The following is a 19,552-nucleotide window of genomic DNA, read 5'->3' as shown; positions in this document are numbered from 1 at the left end:
TCCTACACAGAGAAAACCAACAGGACCACAATAAAGGCCAAGAAACCACATCCAAACTGAGAATCCAAGAACCATAGGAAGAACCCATTTGCCGCAGCCCTCAAGAAGGTGGATTAAATGGCAGGAACTCCCAAATACATCTCAGTCCAATCTCCCAACATTAAGAGATTTAACTCTCCAATTAGGCAACATAGACTGTCTAGTTGGATTAAAAAGCAAGATCCTTCCATCTGCTCCCTTCAGTACTCACACCTTGCCCATAAAAACAAATACATTTTCAAAGTGAAAGGCTGGAACAAAATCTACCAAGCACAAACGGTCCCCCAAAAGAGGCAGGAGTTGCAATCCTAATATCAGATAAAATAGATTTCAAATTTAAATTAGTGAGAAGAGATAAAGAAAGTTGCTACATACTAATTAAGGGATCTCTCTTTCAGGAGGATATTGAAATTCTAAATCTCTATTCACAAGACAATGGAGCACACAAATTTATTCAAGAAAAACTACTTTTTCTCAAATATCACGTAGATCCAAAGACATTAATTGCTGGGGACTTTAACTCACCACTCCCCCCACTAGATAGATCAACTCGGCAAAAACTCAATAGAGAAACCGCAGATATAAACAACTGCATAGATCACCTAGATTTAATATTTCACACAGCATTATCAGAATGCTCAGCAGAATATGGAACTTTTTCCAAATTAGACCACAGATTTAGGTCAAAAAGCACACTTGTACAAATTCAAAAACATTGAAGTTATACCTTGCATTATTTCAGACCACAAGAGAATAAAATTAGAACTCAACACCAAAACCACCAAAGAAAGTCCTGTAACACATGGAAACTGAAGAACACACCGTTGAATCACCAGTGGATCATGGAAGAGATCAGAAACCAAATTCAAATGTTCATAATATTCAACAAATATGAACACACAAACTACCAGCTCCTCTGGGACACAGGAAAGGCAGTAATCAGAGGTAAGTTTATAGCTCTGAATACCTACATCAACAAATTGGAGAGATGTGAAACCAATAATTTAATGAGACATCTGAGCCCCCTTGAAAAAGAGCAGCAGGATAAACACCAATCCAGTAGATGGAAAGAAATAATTAAAATTAAATCAAAATTAAATTAATTAGAATCCATAAAAACATAGAAAAAATCAACAAAACAGAAGTGGTACTTAAAAAATTAACAAATTGACAGATCCTTAGCAAATCCTGTTAGAAAGAGAAGAGAGGTGCTGGGAAGGTGGCTCAGTGGTAGAAGTCTTGCTTTGCATGCATGAGGCCCTGTGATCGATTTCTCAGTACCACCTAAGCAAAATGAAAACAGCCAGAAGTGATGCTGTGGCTCAAGTTATAGAGAACTAGCCTTGAGCTGAAGAGCTGAGGGACAGCACGGAATCTAGTATTAGAATGCCTAGCTGCAGCAATAATATAAGATGCAAATATAAAAAGGATCCAAATACGGAAAGAAGAAGTAAAACTCTCCCTCTTTGCAGATGACATGTTTATATACTTATAGAATCCTACAGACTCTACTCCCAAATTACTCAAGGTGAATCAAAACTTTGGCAAAGTAGCAGGGTATAAAATTAACCCTCAAAAATCAATGGTTTTTCTGTATGCAAACAATGAGAAAAGCATGGCTGAAATCAGGAAAGCAACACCATTAATAATAGCCCCACAAAAAATAAAATACCTAGGAATTAACTAAACCAAAGAAGTGAAGGACCTCGATGATGAAAATTTTAAAAATCTGAAAAAGATAATCAAAACAGAACTTACAAAGTGGCAAAAACTCCCATACATGTGGATTGGAAAGATCAAAATCCTGAAAATGGCAATACTTCCCAAGGCTATCAACAAATTCAATACAATACCTATCAATATAACATCCTCATTCTTCAAGGAAATAGAAGAGGCAATCCAAAAATTTATATGGAACAATAAAAGACCCCGAATAGCTAAAATGACCCTCAACAGAAAGACCGATGCTGGAGGAATAGAAATACCAAATTTCAAACTCTACTACAAAGCCATAGTAATCAAAACAGATTGGTACTGACACAAGAACAGACCTCAGGACCAATGAAATAGACTTGAAATCCCAGAAATGAACCTACAGACCTATAGCCATATAATTTTCGATAAGGGAGCTAAAAAATAGAATGGAAGAAAGACAGCCTCTTCAGTAAAGGGTTCTGGCAAAATTGGTTAACTACTTGAAGAAAATTAAGCTAGATCGTTATGTATCACCCTGCACCAGAATCAACTCCAAATGGATCAAAGACCTCAGAGTCAAACAGACACCCTGAAAACATTACAGGATGGAAGAGAAGAAACCCTAGGACTCCTTGGTACAGGCCGAAATTTTCTTAATAGAGAACCACAAGAAATCAAAGAAAGGTTGGACAAATGAGATTCCATGAAATTGCAGAGCTTCTGCATGGCAAAGGACATAATTAGCAAGATCAATTGAAAGCCCACAGATTGGGAGAAGATCTTCACTACCCATACAACAGACAAGGGTCTCATATCTAAAATATACCTGGAACTCAAAAATTAAATCTCCCAACAACAAATCCTCAAAGAAACAACTAACTCGAAAATAAGTGGGCCAAAACTTAAACAGAAACTTCTCTGAAGAGGAAAGAAGGATGGCCAATAGACACATGAAGAAATGTTCAACCTCTCTAGCAATAAAAGTAGTGCAAACCCCCGCTTTCAATATATTTGATGTCAGTATAACTTATGGAGGAGATGGGGAAAAACAAGTCATTTAAGGATTCAGGTGGACCTGTTGCAACAATGAGAAGTACAAAGTGTCATGTCAAAAAGGAGCTTTACAATGTCGGTGGGGGGGGGACGGGAGGGGGAGGGAAGGGTTGGGTGGGGGGGAGGGGGGAGGCTGGGAAGGGAGGTGAAGGGTAAACAAAGGAGGAGGCTGCAATGCTTGGTAAGAAATGTAAGCATTATCTTGCCCATGTAATTGTAACCCCTCTGTACAGTATGTTCACAAATAAAATAAAATTAAAAAAATAAAAAAACAACATTGAGATACCACCTCATCCCAGTTACAATGGCTATAATCAAGAACTCTAATAACAACAGATGATGGAGGGGATGTGGACAGAAGGGAACTTTACTGCATTGTTGGTGGGCATGTAAAGTTATTCAACCACTTTGGAAAGAAGTATGGAGGTTCCTCAGAAGACTCCACATAAAGTTCCCCTATAACCCAGCAATTCCACTTTTGGACATTTACCCAAATGGTCACAAACAATACCATACTAAATCTACCCGCACAACTCTGTTTATTGCAGCATTATTTACCATAGCTAAGATATAGAACCAACCCAGATTCCCCTCAGTAGATGAATGGATCAAGTAAATGTGGTGTATATACACAATAGAATTCAATGCCTCCATCAGAAAAAATGACATTGCCCTATTTGTTAGGAAATGGAAAAACATTATATTAAGGGATGTAATCCAGTCCCAAATAAACATAGGTCCCATGGTTTCCCTTATTTGCAATAATCACTGTGTGTCTGAGACAAGCAAAAAAGGTCAGACAAGTTGATGTTAGGTGAAATGAACCCCAAGATGAGGATTCAAATGATTTTTTTCTTTATTGCAATTGTTCCTAACATATTTATAAGATGATTTCTTTGTTGCTTTGAATGTCCCTCCCCCACAGTATAAACCCTGCTTTCACTGTATTTGATGTTGGTATAATTTGTGGAGGGGATGGGAAAAAACAAATCATTTAAATAGGGATACTGCTGGATGTATTGCAGCGATGAGATGTACAAGTCATTATGTAGAAAAGGAACTTTCAACTTTGGCTGGTGAGAGTGTGGGGCGGGCAGGGGGGTATCTGGAGAGCCGGGGGGGATGAGAACAGATGGAAAGGGGAAAAAAAGGAGGATACAACAATGCTTGATGAGAAATGTACTCATTATCTTGCCCATGTTATTGTTACCCCTCTATGGTATTTTCACAATAAAATAAGTAAATGGATGCGCTAAAGAATAGATTCTAAATGTAATAGTTAATGCTATTGGATTACTTGAAGACAAAGGTTTACAGAAAAATTTAAATTTCAGATATACTGTAATATTCCAATAAACACGTTAAAGAAATATAATTTAAAATTTCACGGCTCAAGGCAAACCCTGACACGAAAGTCTGAAAGAATCTTATCTGGAAACAGGAAGTGACACTGTGGCTCAAGTGGTAGAGGGCTCCTCTTGAGCTAAAAAACTCAGGGATATATTTACACCCAGGTCCTGAGATTAAACCTCATGACTGACACAAAGACAATAAAATTTAAAGAATTAAAGCATTAGAGCTGGGAAGGAGATTCAGTAGTAGAGTGCTTCTCTTGCATGCATGAGGTCCGGAGTTCAATTCCTCAGCACCACATAAGCAGAAAAAAACTGGAAATGGCTCTGTGGCTCACGTGGTAGAGCTCTAGCCTTGAGCTGAAGGGCTCATAAGGGTCATTGCCCAGACCCAGAACTCAGGCCCTCCTACCACCACCACCAACAGCAACAAATTAAAGCATCAAACAATCTGAAGATGTTGTCCAGAATAATGAGTGAGGTATCATCCATTTACATGACTTAGTGACTTTAAACTTAGTTTACCAGGGGAGGTGGTGGGCAATTTGTGTGTTTGCCAAAACCTGCAAAATTATTTTGTACTTTCCCAAGGAGAAGAAAGGAGAGAATGGGGGAGGAGGGGAGGTGTTTGGTGAACTTGCCTTTTGGTTCAGTGGTTGTTTTCTGGAGTCAAATTCAGAGAAATTCTGCTTGCAATCCTGGTTGCATGGGGAATGAAGAAGCCATGGCCTGGAAGTGGTTTGTCCTGTCCTTGGCCTGGTTCCAACCACCACTGGCTAATCCATGTCCCACTTCAGGACCAAGATGCCTTGAAGACTACTGATCCACTGGGAAGGTAGAACTAACCACAGCCAGAAAAGGCAAAAATGCAATGCTGAGGGCAACACTGGAAATCTACCCCAGGGAGAGATTTTTTAAAAATATTTTTATTGTAAAAATACTATACAAATGTTTTACAGTTACATGAGTAGGGTAATGAGTACATTTCCTATAGAGCATTGTTACCTCCTCCTTTTTTTTTTCCCCTACTACCCTTTCCCTCCCCAACTCTTCAACTCCTCCCTCCTTGACCCCTGCCCAACATTGTAAATTCATTTTCGGCTCATTGTCCAGTACATCTCATCGTCACAATGAGTCAACCTGCATCCCCATTTCAGCATTCTGCTATATCCCTTCCACTCCCCAAATTACAACATATGTATATAAGGTGCAGAACACTGGAATCAAATACAGTGAAAACAGGGATTATACCATGGGGGGATAAACCTACAAAAGAATCACATAGTGCATCATAAGTATATTAAAAACAAAAGCAAGAAAAAATAAAACACTGTGTCTCTGACTTGGGGTACATTTCGCTTAACATCTTCTTATATGGTCATATTACAATAGCCTTTGATCTTCTTTGCTTGTCCTAGACATGTGCTAGTCCTTGCAAACAAGGGAAACCATGGGTTCTATGCTTTTAAAACTTATTTATATCTCCCACTTCTTTTTATCTCAGTGAAAGAAAATGTTAGAAAGTAGAAATTATATGTGGCACCTCTTTCTTGCAGTACCACGAAGGGGAGTGGCACTTCCTAATGGGAGTCCTGGGATGAAAACCACACCAGCCCATGTAGACCCATCAGAGGTCTGTGTGGTGACTTTGAGGAGATTCAGGACACTTCTTTGTTGTTGCTGCATGGACAGCACTTGTTGCTGTGGGCTGTAGCCAACGAAGCTCCATGAGTGACCAAACCAAGCAACCCGGATTCAGGTGCCAAAGCCAGGAGGGAAGGCAAGGCAGACCTTAACTCCTGCCTTCCATCTGTGCAGCCTACACTGACAAGGCCAGACCCATTGCTGCCCTGCTTTGGAGCCCAGTGAGGTTAGGGGGTGAGCTCATTGCCTCCAAACGGAGCATCCCTGGAATGGCACTGAGAGCTGGGCCCATGTGGACCAGAAAGACAATGGAGGAAGCTACACAACAAAGCCAAGGGGGCTTCAGGCCCCAGGTGCTGTAGCTGGTGCACTGCAAGTACAGGCTCATCTGGCACTGATGGGCATATGCAGCGATGGCCCTATACTCTGAGTCCACAGGGACCATAAAATGGAGGTCCACAGAGATGCTGAAGGGGCTCCAGTTTGCTGAGCTGCTGCAGCTGTCTCAAGCTGGCTGGCAGAGCGGCCAGCACATGGCTCCAGTTCCCAGACCGCCTTACAGACTGATGAGGTGAACCAAGGCTGGGCTGCCTGGCCTCAAAGGTGCAGACTGCATGTGCAGCCTTCCTTCTCCCATGGATCATGCATTGTACAAGCATGGTGTCCCCCCACTCCACACTCATGGGGGCAGGGAGTGACCCCAGAACACAGTGTCCTGGGATGGCCCACATGCTCAGGACCACCGCAGACTAGTACCAGCACAGCTGGAGGAGGATAGGGCAGCAGTGGTCTCAACTGCAGCCCCATGGCTGCCAGCTCCTGGGTGAAATTGAGCAACAGAGACCAGGAAGTTAGGTGGGCAGGGTGGGCGGGGCTCATCCAGCAATGCTGGAGAGCATGCAAACACTTCCACTCACTGCCCGTGCACCACAAGGGAAGGCGCCCCACTTCGCAACGGGTGACCTGGGGAGGCAACCATACCTACAGGGACTACAGAAATGGAGGTTCACGCTGTGATTTGAAAATTGCTCCAGGGCACAGGCTTGCTGCAGCACTGAATAACTGGCAAAAAAGAAATAAAAAGGAAAGACATCTACTAAAATTTTTCATCAATGATAACCTATTATAATTTAAAAAGAGTTACTTCCCTCTTGTCCTATATTTTTGCATGAGGCCCTATGAATTAACCAGAAATCTCCAGAATTTCTTCATGCACAGTAATACAAATAAATATAGCTATACAAATAAATATGTACTACTTCCTACATTGTAGCTAGTAGGTTTTGATTATGCTTTCAGTAGCAGCCACAGTAACACTAATCCAAGGATTGCTGGGGATCAGAAGATTAAGTCCAGACAGGAAAATACATGAGATATGTATCTCAAATTAAGTACTAAAAAGACAGAAGAAAACCTGTGGCTACGTGGTTTAGTGTCATCCTTGCACAGAATAAGCTGATGACATAACCCAGGCCTGAGTTGAAGACCTGTGGTGACTTCACACACACACACAAACACACACACACATTTCCCAGTTAGAGCAAGTAGAATATCTGTTTTCCCGGTAACATTTCTGAGTAACTATCCTATATCTTTGGATATTTTTGAAAGCTGTAGCATCAACTTACCTAATTTTAATAAATGACACCCTGTTCATTATTATTTAATCCTGGTTGCAAGACACATTTTCATGTAGAAAACTGTTCCCAAAATCCTGACTGTTTTGGTTTGTAAGAATGAAATAATTGTGCCTTTAATTCAGTAGTTCATAAATTAGAAAAGTAACCCTAACCTTAGAAGCAATTGCTTTTGGATTCAAAAAGCCACACAAATACATTAGATTTTATTCATCCTATCTTTGTTTCAATTCATCTTTCTTAAAACAGTTTGTGGATTTACTCCATATCGTGACATTTTACTCCATATCATGCCATAACCTGAACTCTAACTGGAAGTTTTAGGCTAACCCTCACACTAATCATACCCTAATCCTAATATTATTAGCAGTTTCCTATTTCATAGTCATCCTAATTCTAACTTGACTTGTTATTCGAAGATATACTTCCAGTTTGACCCTAAATTTTCCATTTTCCTAATTCTAAAACTAAGCACAGCTGGAACTGAAACCTAACTTTCCACCTAATGAGAGTCCAAAATTAATTTTAAAAAATACTCTAATTTTTGTCATTCTAATGAATACTCCAATTTGCACTCTGGAAATGAGTTTCAATTTGCCCTAATTCCAACAAATTTCCTAACTCTACCTCTGAAGTGATCTTGTTCCCTAATATGTACTATTATATTAATTGTCCTCAAATTCTCTTATCAGGAAAAATACTGTAGTTTCCATTGATCCTACCGTTTCCTAAATCACTATATCCTAAAACAGTTTCAGATTTACTTACCATTTAGTCCATTACTTAAAGCTAACTCTCAACAAATACCTGGCTGGAAAACTCTCATTAATAATTACAAGAATGATCACTGAGAAAAAAATATAATGATAATGCTATAGTGACTATTCAATCTGACATGTTTGCTTCATTTCTTAGTGAAATCTTAATTTTATAAAAAAAACTTTCGTATTTATAACACTAATTATAATTAGAACAAAATACTGACCCTGATCTTAATCCAAAATATATATCAATACTAACATTCACACAAGTACACTAATTTTCACTCATCCTAACTTGATTCAAATAAGCCTTCCAAACATAGGTTTCAATTTTTTTTCCAAAATCTTAGTCATTTTCTAACCATAAACTTAATCTTAACTGTAACATTGAGAATAAACAGAAGCCTAATTGCAAGGTGATTCTAATATTAATAGCATTACTCTAGTTAACATCCATTCTAGCTGGGAAGGTGGCTCAGTGGTAGAGCGCTTGCCTTGCATGCCTGAGGCCCTGGGTTTGATTCCTCAGCACCGCATAATCAAAATAGAAAAAAGCTAGAAGTGGCGCTATGGCTCAAGTGGTGGAACACTAGCCTTGAGCTGAAGAGCTGAGGGACAGTGCCCAGGCCCACAGTCCAGGCCCCAGGACCAGACCCAAAAATAAATAAATAAATAAATAAAACATTCATTCTAATTCTTAAAAGGATTATTCTAAAATTTATCTTCAATTTGAGCCTCATTTTTTTATCCTTCACTCTAATCCTAACCATGGGTGGAATCCTAACCATAACCTTGACACTAATGCCATCCCAATTCTAAATTTTATGAAAAATGCTCATTTTGTGTTATTCTAACTGAAATTCACCTTGGAATTCTTGAAATAAGTTGCAGCTTTTCCAAAACCTTATAGATTTTCTCACTCTTATCCTGAATCTATCTTGTTCCATAAGAGGAATCATCATACCCATTTCCTCAAATCCTCATCTAATGAAATACATTGTATTTCCATTATCCCAGCATTTCCTGAAGTCCTAGAACCTAAAATAAGGTCAGATTTACTTAACATTTATTTCATTCCTTTTTTTTTTCCTTTTTGTTGTTCGTGGGGCCTGATCTCTGGGCCAAGGCATAATCCCTGAGTTCTAGGCATGGGCATGATCCCAGAGTTCTTTCGCTCAAGGTATGCACTTTACCACTTGAGCCACATAACTACTTTCTGGTTTTCTGGTGAATAATTGGAGATGAAATTCTCACAGACTTTCCTGCCCAGGCTGGATTTTTCCTCAGAAATCAGCTTCCTGAGGATAATAGGTGTAAGCCACCAGTTTAATCTATTTATTTACTCTATCCTCAACCCTCTTTAACATGAAACCTAATCCTAATCACAATCTGAATTAACACCAAATGGTTAATGTAAGGAAAATTGTCTCTATTTTATTTAATCACACATTTTTTTACTTCTACTTCTTAGAGGAAAACTAAATTTTACCCTAAAGCTTATCTTTCTTTAATCCTAACAAGAACTAAAACAGTAACTCACACTTTAAACCAAATTATATCTGAATTTTTAAAGTAACACCAACACTGGTTTTCATTCATTCTTACTTTGATGTCATTCATTCTTCTTAAATTTGTTGCAGTTTTACACTATATCTTACATCTTTTTCTCATCCTAAGAACAACTCTAACTGCAACACCTTTACTAATCCTACGCCTACATATGACTGAATTATAATGTTAATAGCAAGCCTCTATTTCACATTTATCTTATCTCTTGCTCAACGTGAAGGTCTAAATTTTACTTGCATTTTGAAACTAAATATTTTTATCATTATTATTTTAATTGTGAAAATACCGTACAGAGGGGTTACAATTACATGGGCAATTTAATGAGTTCATTTCTTATCAAGAATTTTTGCCTCCTTTGTTTCCCCTTCCCATCCCTTCCCATCTCCACCCCCCATCCCCAGCCAAAGTTGGAAAGTTCGTTTTTGAACATAACATCTCGTACATCTCATTGTAGCAATGGGTCCATTATGCAGCAAAAATATCTCTAAGAAATATATTTTTCAATAAAATACATTTTACTGAAATTTATTGAAAACATGTGCATTACACTTTTTAATTTTTTACAAATAAAATAGTCCCCAAGCATTTAATTTAAAGTGATAATGGGGAAGGTATCTTCCTATTCCAATCTTTATGTGTACTTCAGTAAATGTACTACAAATACATGATGTTTACTGGAGCAATATAAAAGATGAGAACTTATTTCTAAGGAGAATGGATTTATTGATTAAACCATAGAAAAGAGTAAAAAAGTCAGGTTTCTTGCATAATTTTCGTATGAATATAGCTCAAGATGAGACTCAAAGATAAATTCATATTTATATTACTGAGATTTACATCACAATCTAAACAATATAGGTATTAAAGATTTGGTCATTCAAAGCCCTAGATACCTAATGGATGAAGAATGGAATAGAAAATAGCAGAGGAAAACAATTCAACATGCAGCTATTATGATTTTATAATGCTAATATGAAAGAAATGGAGCTTTTGTTTTTCTGAAGAAGAAAGTTTAGTTTAGTAAGTGTTCAGTTGCAATGAGTCTAAAGTCTTTTCCTCCAATATATCAAAGAGTACTATACTAATCCTCAGAAATGTACATCAGTAATTATTTGAATTAGCTTTGGTTAATATTAATTTACTTGTGTAGCAAATATGTTAAAATATTCGCTCTCTTTCCTTCAATATATTAACATACATTTCATAATTTACTGTCTCTTAATACAAGCCTGAAATCACTATCTCAAAGTAACACAAAGAGAAAAACAAAAATAACCTGATAGAAAAATCAGAAACCCTAAATTATGTGAAAAAGTCCACAATGTAAAAAATAAATCTGAGGAAGAGAAAAACAATGGCAGAAGATCAACAGAAGTTTACTCTAGCTCTCTCTGATAAAATAGAGATTTAGTATCCTAGCAGGTACTCCTCTTCTAGAGGGTCACACCAAGTCAGCTATAATATACAATTCAAAAGAAGATTTTATACTGTTTTCACAAGGAAACAGAAATCTATGAAAAGGTGTCCAGCCAGGCAGGTGACTGCTGTGACTGTTTTGGCTAACATTTTCAAAAACTCATTTGCAGTGTGAAAATAAAAAGGTAACATGGAAAAAAGCAGGAACAGAAATGTACATGAGAGAAAGCCACATCCATTCAGAGAGAAAATCCACCATATCACTGGACAGTCCGAACTGTCACTGGAACCACAAGTTTGATCATCACAACATCTCATCACAACTGGTTTCTACTCCTACAATTAATGGTCGAAACAAAAACCTAATTCCAGAAAAGCAAGTCACAACAGAAGACTAAACCAACACTTGCAAATCAACCAAGAACATAGAGATTTACCTATTAAGATCATAGATCCCCCCAAAAGAAAACCTCCAAATGGACAGAACAAATCAGAAAAATACAAGAAAAGTGATGTCAAAGTAGTATAATTCACACAGTAAATAACCAGGCATTAGAACAGACAATCAAGGATCTAGAAGATAGTTACCAAAATACATTACATATATGGCTGAAAAATGTGAATAATGGAATGATAGAAAACCTCTACAAGAAAATTGTGAACAAGATGAGACCAACCAATCATTAGAAAAATAATTCACGGAGACTACAAACAGAAAGATAAATAAATTCTGAAAATACAAAGGAGTCCAAGAATAAAATGGATGCCTAGTTAAAAGATATGAGAGAAGACAGAGCTAAGAAAACAACCCTTGCAACTCCCCCACCCAAAGATAAAAATGTACAGAAAGTCCATGCAAGACCTAAAACAAAGCATTAATAGGATATAACCCCTAAAAATGACCAATTAGAAGACAGGGAAATCAAAAACAAAGTAGAATGTCTCCACAGTAAATAGATGACATAGAAGATAATCTCATGGTCAAAGACAGAATAGGCCTAATAGGAAAGAGGAGATAATCATTTAGAAAAACTCCAAGAAATAAGAAATGATCTTTCCAGAACTTCAAAACTCAGAAGATCAAATTTCAGGGAAATAGGTATCAAGAAGGAGAAGAGCAAGAAAATAAATGGATGGGAAGCATATTACAAAATTCTAGCAGAGAACATGCCAAACATCCAGCAAGATAGGCTCATTCAGAGAAGAGAAGGCTATAGAAACCAAAGAGAATTCTAGAACTGAACAATCCACCACCACATCATAATCCATTAGAGGATCATTAATGATCAAGGAAAGGATTCTTAAAGCTGCCATAGAAAAAAGATTCATTATTTATATAGGATATACAGTCAGAATAAATACAGATTTCTTAGCTGATATGGTAAAAAGAGAGCCTGGCATTATATATGACAAACATTAAAGGTAAACAACTACCAACCGTGAGTATGGTCCCAAGCCAAACTCTCCTTTACATTTAAAGGATATATAAACATATTTCATGAAAAAGAAAACTTGAAACAATGTTTGTCCACCAAATTATCAGGATAGAAGTTAATCAAATATATCCTACATAGAGAATGTCAAGAAGAAGAGGAACTGTTTATATAAAATGCTCCCTACTAGAGAACAAGGTAAATATATTGAGTAGATGAGGCACAGCTCCTAACAAGAGATGTATAACATAGCAGGATTTATCAGATATTTCTCAGTCTTAACTCTCAATATCAATGGACTTAAATTTCCAAATAGAAGACATAGATTAGATACTAGTATCAACAAACAAGACACATCGATATAGTATCTAAAAGAGACTCATTTTATTGACAGAAACAAACACATACTCAAACTAAAAAGCTGGAAGGAAAATTTTCAATCAAATGGAGACCATAAACAGGCCACAGCAGAATTACTAACATATGATGAAATAGAATTAAAATTAAAATTAGTAGGAAGAGACATTTATATATTGATAAAAGCAACTCTCCATTAGGAGGATATAACAAGTCTAAATATTAATGCCCTGAATACTGCAACATCCCACTTCATCAACCAAATACTATTTAACCTAAAAAGACATCTCAACACATCATTCCCTTCCATGGATTGGTTATGCAGGAAAATCTCAACCAAGAAACTGCAGACATAAATAACTACATTGACCATCTATCCCTTACAGACATCTACATGATATACATTCAATGTCAGACTATACATTCTTTGCAGCAGCTCATGGAAGATTCTTCAAAATAGAAAATATCTTATGTCACATAGAAATTCTGTCCAAATTGAAAGAAAAATTAAATGAATTCCCATTTCTTGTCAGACCATAACAGAACAAACTTAGTATTAAACAGCTAAAGCCAAAAAAAAAAAACCTCAAACCCATGAAGACTGAACAAAAAGTTACTGAATGACCAGTGCAACACTGAAGTGATTAGAATGGAAATCTGAAAGTTTCTAGAATTTAACAAAAAGGAACACACAAAATACCAGCTACTCTGATATTTGCAGTACTTACACGAAAATTTATAGCTCTGTGTGCCTACAGCAAGTAATTGGGGAAATCTCAAATGAATATTTTAATTATGTAGCTCAAGCTCCTTGAAAACAGGAAGAAGCCCTAACCCAAGGCAATAGACAGAAACAAATAAAAAGTTTAAATCAGAAATAACTAAATAAAGACAAAATAAAACATAGAAAGAATCACTAAATCAGAGTTGGTTTTTTAAATAAATTAACAGACTTGACAGACCCTTACTAAATCTGACTAAGATGAGAACTTATATAGATAAATAGATAAAAAGCACACAGATTGGGAGAAGATCTTTAGCTGCTCTGCAACGCGCAATGGCCTCATATCTCAAATATATTTAGAGCCCAAAAAGTTAATGTCACCCAAAAAACATTTCCTCCAAGAAATAACAACCCTCTTAATAAGTGGGCTACAGATGTAAAGGGAGACCTCTCTGAAGAAGAAATATTCATGGCCTAAAGACACATAAAGAAATACTCAACATTTCTGGCCATAAAAGCAATGCAAATCAAAGCAACATTTAGATTCCACCCTCACCCCAGTTAAAATGACCATTATGAAGAAAACTAATAATAAGAGATGCTGGGCTGGTGGGGATGTGGCCAAAAAGGAACATTACTACACTACTGGTAGAAATGTAAACTTGTTCAAATACTATGTAATGAAGTATAGAGGTTCCTCAATAGAGCTCCTATATGACCCAGCAATGATGGATCAAGAAAATGTCGAATATATTCACAAAACTCTTTGCTTCCGTCAGAATGAATGACATTGCCCCACTAGTAAGGAAATGGAATCACTTGGAAAACATAATAAGTCAAACATGCGAGACCCAAAGAATCAGAGTCTACAGGTTTTCACTCATTTGGAAAAAATAGAATATGTCTAGGATATTCACAATAGCTCAATAGCAATATGCATATCACCATATAAAATGATGCTTATTGAAATGTGCTCCAAGACATGGATACAAGATGTATAGTGAACAATTTTTAGTTATTTCTATTTAGTTTTTACCCTTTGGTTTATTCCCTGTAGTCACTGTTTTTTTTTTTATTATTATTTCTGTACCCTTTGTCTTATAGATAAATTAATCTGATTTGGGGAAGGGAAGGGAAATCACAGAAATGGTGGGACAAAGATTAACCAAAGCAGCAGTGATATACAGACGATATGTTAGAAATGAACTTCACAACTTTGTGGGAGTAGGATGTCAGGGTTGGGGGAAGGAGAACAAAATGAGGAAGGGGTAATACTGTTAAAAAATGTACTCATGGGGGTGGGAAGGTAGCTCAGTGGTAGAGCACTTGCCTTGCATGCCTGTGGCCCTGGGTTCGATTCCTCAGCACCACATTGGCAAAAAGAAAAAAACCAGAAGTGGCGCTGTGGCTCAAGTGGTAGAGCACTAGCCTTGAGCTGAAGAGCTGAGGGACAGCGCCCAGGCCCAGAGTTCAGGCCCCACGACCGGACCCCCCCCCCACACACAAAAAATTTACTCATTACATATGTAACTGTAACCCACCCTTTAGTATATCACTTTCATGATATAAAATCCCCCCCCCCCCAAAAAAGAGAACTCACCCAAATAGAGAAAATTACATACAAAAATGAGACATCAGAACATAAATAAGAAAAAATTAAGAAGTTTACAAGAGAGTACTTTGAAAACCGTATGCCAATCACCTGGAGAATCCTGGAGAAATTCATGCTTTCCTATACTTGATCTGAACCAAGAGGTAACACATAAGAAGTAATGAAAATGAAATGTCAATAAACCACTTTCCATTCCAGAAAAATCTAGGACTCAATGAATTTACCATGAAATTAAGGCCTGCAAAGAACTTACAGTAGTTAGAACTAACTCTTCAATGGAATAGAAAGAGAAATGGAATTATCAAAACATTCTATGAGGCTAGAATTAGACTCTTTCCCAAATCACATAGGGACTCACCAAAGAAAGAGAACTATGAACCCAGTTCTTTGATCAGCATTGATACAGAACTTCTTAAAAAATTCTCACCAACCAATTTCTGCCACTAACAAAAAAATCACATCTTATGATCAAATAGGATTGAGCATAGGATACAATTGGATTCAATATTCTTGTCAGTAAACACAATACAAACCATCAGCGGAAGCCAGGACAAGAAACACATCATTGTCTATTTGGATATAGAAATAGCTTTTTAACAACCTGCAATACCCCTTTATGATTAAAAAGTTATGAGAAGCTAGGAATGCATGGAACGTTCCTCAATATACTACTGAATATGTATATGATAATGATAATTAGCAATTACGTAACAGTGAAAGTATGGAGACATTAAAATCAGGAATGAGACAAGGATGTCCACTCTCTCTACTACTCTTCAGTATGGTTGTGGACTATCTAGCAAAAGCAATAGGGAAGAGAAAAACATAAAGAGGATCCAAATAGGGAAGAAGTAAACCTATCCCTTTTTACAGATGAAATGACCCTATAGCTTCCTGCCTTAAGATAGTAAAAGTGATGTTAAACTTCGGCAATGTAGCAAGGTATATAGCCCACAAAAATCAGTAGTTTTTCTGTTACCAACAGTGGGATGAACCAGGCTGAAACCCAAAAAAAACCTCATATGTATTAGCCTCAAAATCAAAACAAATCTAAACAAAAGACCAACAACAAAACTGAGAATTAATTAATTTAACTAAAAATGTGAAGGACCTCTACTGTGAAAACTTTAAAAATATAAAAAGGGAAACTGAAGGAGATTCAAGGAAATGGAAAGTCTTTCAATGCTCCTGGTTGTAAGAATTAATATAGTGAAAACTGCAATACTGTCCCCAAACTACTAACAATGCAATACTTATCAAAATCCCAACAATATTCTTCAGTGCATTCGAGAAAGCAATTCAAATTTAATATGGAATTACAAAATTACAGATGAAACAGAAGGCTTAGAAATGAACTTATGGGCTTATAGTCATCTTACACACACACACACACACACACACAATAGAATTCTATTCACCCATTAGAAAGGATAACTTTTCACCAGTCTTAAGAAAAATGAAAGGCTTGGGAAAATTCTACTAAGAGAAAAGAGAAAGGAATGCAGACAAAATAATGTAGGTTTCATGGATTCATTCAATTTTGGTATCTACAAGTAAACAAGACAGATTCTACCTCTTCCCAGTTAGAACGTTCATTATGAAGAAAGCTAACAATAGCAAATGCTGGCATGGATGCAGCCAATTGGGTACTCTATCACACTGTTGGTTGGAAATTAAATTGTTCAAACACTGTGGAATGCAGTACGGAGTTTCCTGAAAAGAGTAAATACACATCTCCTTTAAGACCCAGTAATTCCCCACATGGGCAGTAATCCAAAAATTAACAAACAAGCTCACATGAAAGCTACAAGTATAACTATGTTCAGTGCCCAGGTCCAGAGTTCAAGGACTGGAAAAAAAGTTACCACTGCTGGCATTTGTTTCCACAAAAATGAACCCTTTGACATAAGATACCAAATCACTCTATTTGCAATAGCTAGCATAGGACTTAAAGGTAGTGGGTGACAAAATGGCTTCTTTGTTGAATATTAGGAAAAGATGTAGTCAGTCCAAGAAAAGGGAGATTTTGTTGTTGTTGTTGTTCAAGGGGCTTGAAGTCTTGGCATGGGCACTGTTCCTGAGCTCTTCAACTCAAGGTGGGGTACTTTATCTCCTGAGCCACAGTGTCACTTCTGGTTTTTTGGTGGTTAAATGGAGATAAGTGTCTCAAGGACTTTCTTGCCCAGGCTGTCTTTGAACCGCAGTCCTCAGATCTCAGCTTCATGATTAGCTAGGATTACAGCTGTGAGTCACTGGCACCAGGCTAAAAATGGAGGATTTTTAGAAAAGAAAATCCACCTCTTCACTTGTGTCTACACCTCATATATCACTATTAGAACACTTCACCTTCAACTCATTTCATCAGACATTTGTAAATTTTCTCTTTTCCTTCATGCAGGAATACTGCAGCCAGTATCAACTCAGCTGTGGGACTGAACAGTTGTATGGCAATTGCTAGCACCTAAATCAAGAACTGTTACATCAAAACTAATGAGACCCACTTTTGGAATAATTGTTTTCTCTTTTTATAACAAATCTTTGCTTGATTACTTCCTAATGTGACTAATGACATTTTCATTCTCTTCAGCCTTTTCCCACATGTGGTCAAATATTTATGAATTCAAAGATTTCCATTGATAATTCATTAAGCTGACCTCTAAGAAAATGTGCATTTCTGGAATTTGGTTTTCTGCCTTGTTCTTACATGCATAGGCTTTCTATGATTTATTTGTTCTACAAGGAATTTTACTTTCTAATCTTTGTGTGATCAATTTTAGTCTCTCTGTTCAGTCTTTCTGACTCTCTGGAGTCTCATTTGAGTCTGCTTCATAAAAAATATGTTATTGACCAGCTAAATGACTTTCAGCTTCTGTTTTTTGCCTGACTTCATGTAGTCTGTGATAGCAGACCTGACTGGCTGTGCTTACTGGAGTTTTTGTTTGTTGGTTGGTTTTGTGTGGTTTTTTTTTTTGTTCGTTTGTTTTAGAGGTCTAGGATTACTATTCAAGGTAGTAGCTTCTCTGGGTCCCAATAATCCCCTGACCTAGAGTCAATGAGTTTTTCTCCTAAAGATACAAAGAAACAGCTAACTAAATTCCTGTTAATTGTCTCAAAATGAGTCAATCTGGCATCCTTGCAAAGCCATCAATAATCCTCTGTAACCACTTATAGAAATGGTCTATCAAGATGGCTTTTCAAGGTTGACTGTGAAAAATGTTCATTTCCAATTCAGCACCATGAAACAGATCACATCCCATGGAGCAGACTTTTGGAAGAAAGGTCCCCTTCCTTCCTTCTCTTATGATTCATCAAACCATAATATTCTGCAGTTGTGGCCAGCCTGGAGCACATTTTCCCAAGAATATTCTGTAGTGTAAAAGAGGACCAACTATGAAAATAAATGTGAAAATACTTGTCTACTACAGAGTGATTTATCTTGCTTTTATCTGTTGTTATTTTCATTACATCAAACACATGGATAAATTATATTGGGATTAGACAAGTGGCAAAAGATTAATGGAATAAACATTCAGTTTACTTTCATATATCCAATATAATGCACTTAACCCCTTATGGAAATTTAAATCCGACTTAGAAACAATGTCAGAAATATAAAATAAGCCTCAATATGAATAATCTGGCACACATACACCATCATCTACTCAGAAATTCAGTCTCTTTTTAAATATTTATTTAGTACAAAATAATAAAAATTTAATTAATGAATGTGACTTTTAAGTATCATCTGAAATACTCCTCATGTATATGATTGTATATGTTTTAGATGTCACCTAGACAGGAATTAAACATGCATGTAAAATTCAAATTTCCACAATTTAAGCTAGATTAGAGGAGTCATACCCTCCTGTATTGTGTGGTGTGAATTTTACTACAATGCTGAACCCTTCCACCTAATACCAAGAGTGAGGTGCAATAATTTATTTTTTCATGTTAAGATGAGTGCTAAGTGTAGGATACACTTTGAATTATTACATTAATTTATTAAAATTAGTTTCATTTTTTCTTTTCTATATCTGCAGAAAGTAAAATTATATATTAAACATTCAATATGAAGTAATCAATAATAAGTAAACTATTACTAAAATGATATACTATTAAACTGTGATTTGAATTATAGTTCTAACAAATTGTGATGTAAACAACATTTAATAGAATTATGGGTAATGTTTATTAAACTTACCATCTTGTTATTGTTTTCTAATTGTGTATTTGTTATTCTTGATACAAGTCATCTCTTCA

The sequence above is a fragment of the Dipodomys spectabilis genome, unplaced genomic scaffold (assembly GCF_019054845.1).
Source record: "Dipodomys spectabilis isolate Male_0828 unplaced genomic scaffold, ASM1905484v1 ptg000029l, whole genome shotgun sequence".
Taxonomy (NCBI): domain Eukaryota; kingdom Metazoa; phylum Chordata; class Mammalia; order Rodentia; family Heteromyidae; genus Dipodomys; species Dipodomys spectabilis.
The sequence above is the reverse complement of the archived record's forward strand: the minus strand, read 5'-3'. Positions refer to the sequence as shown.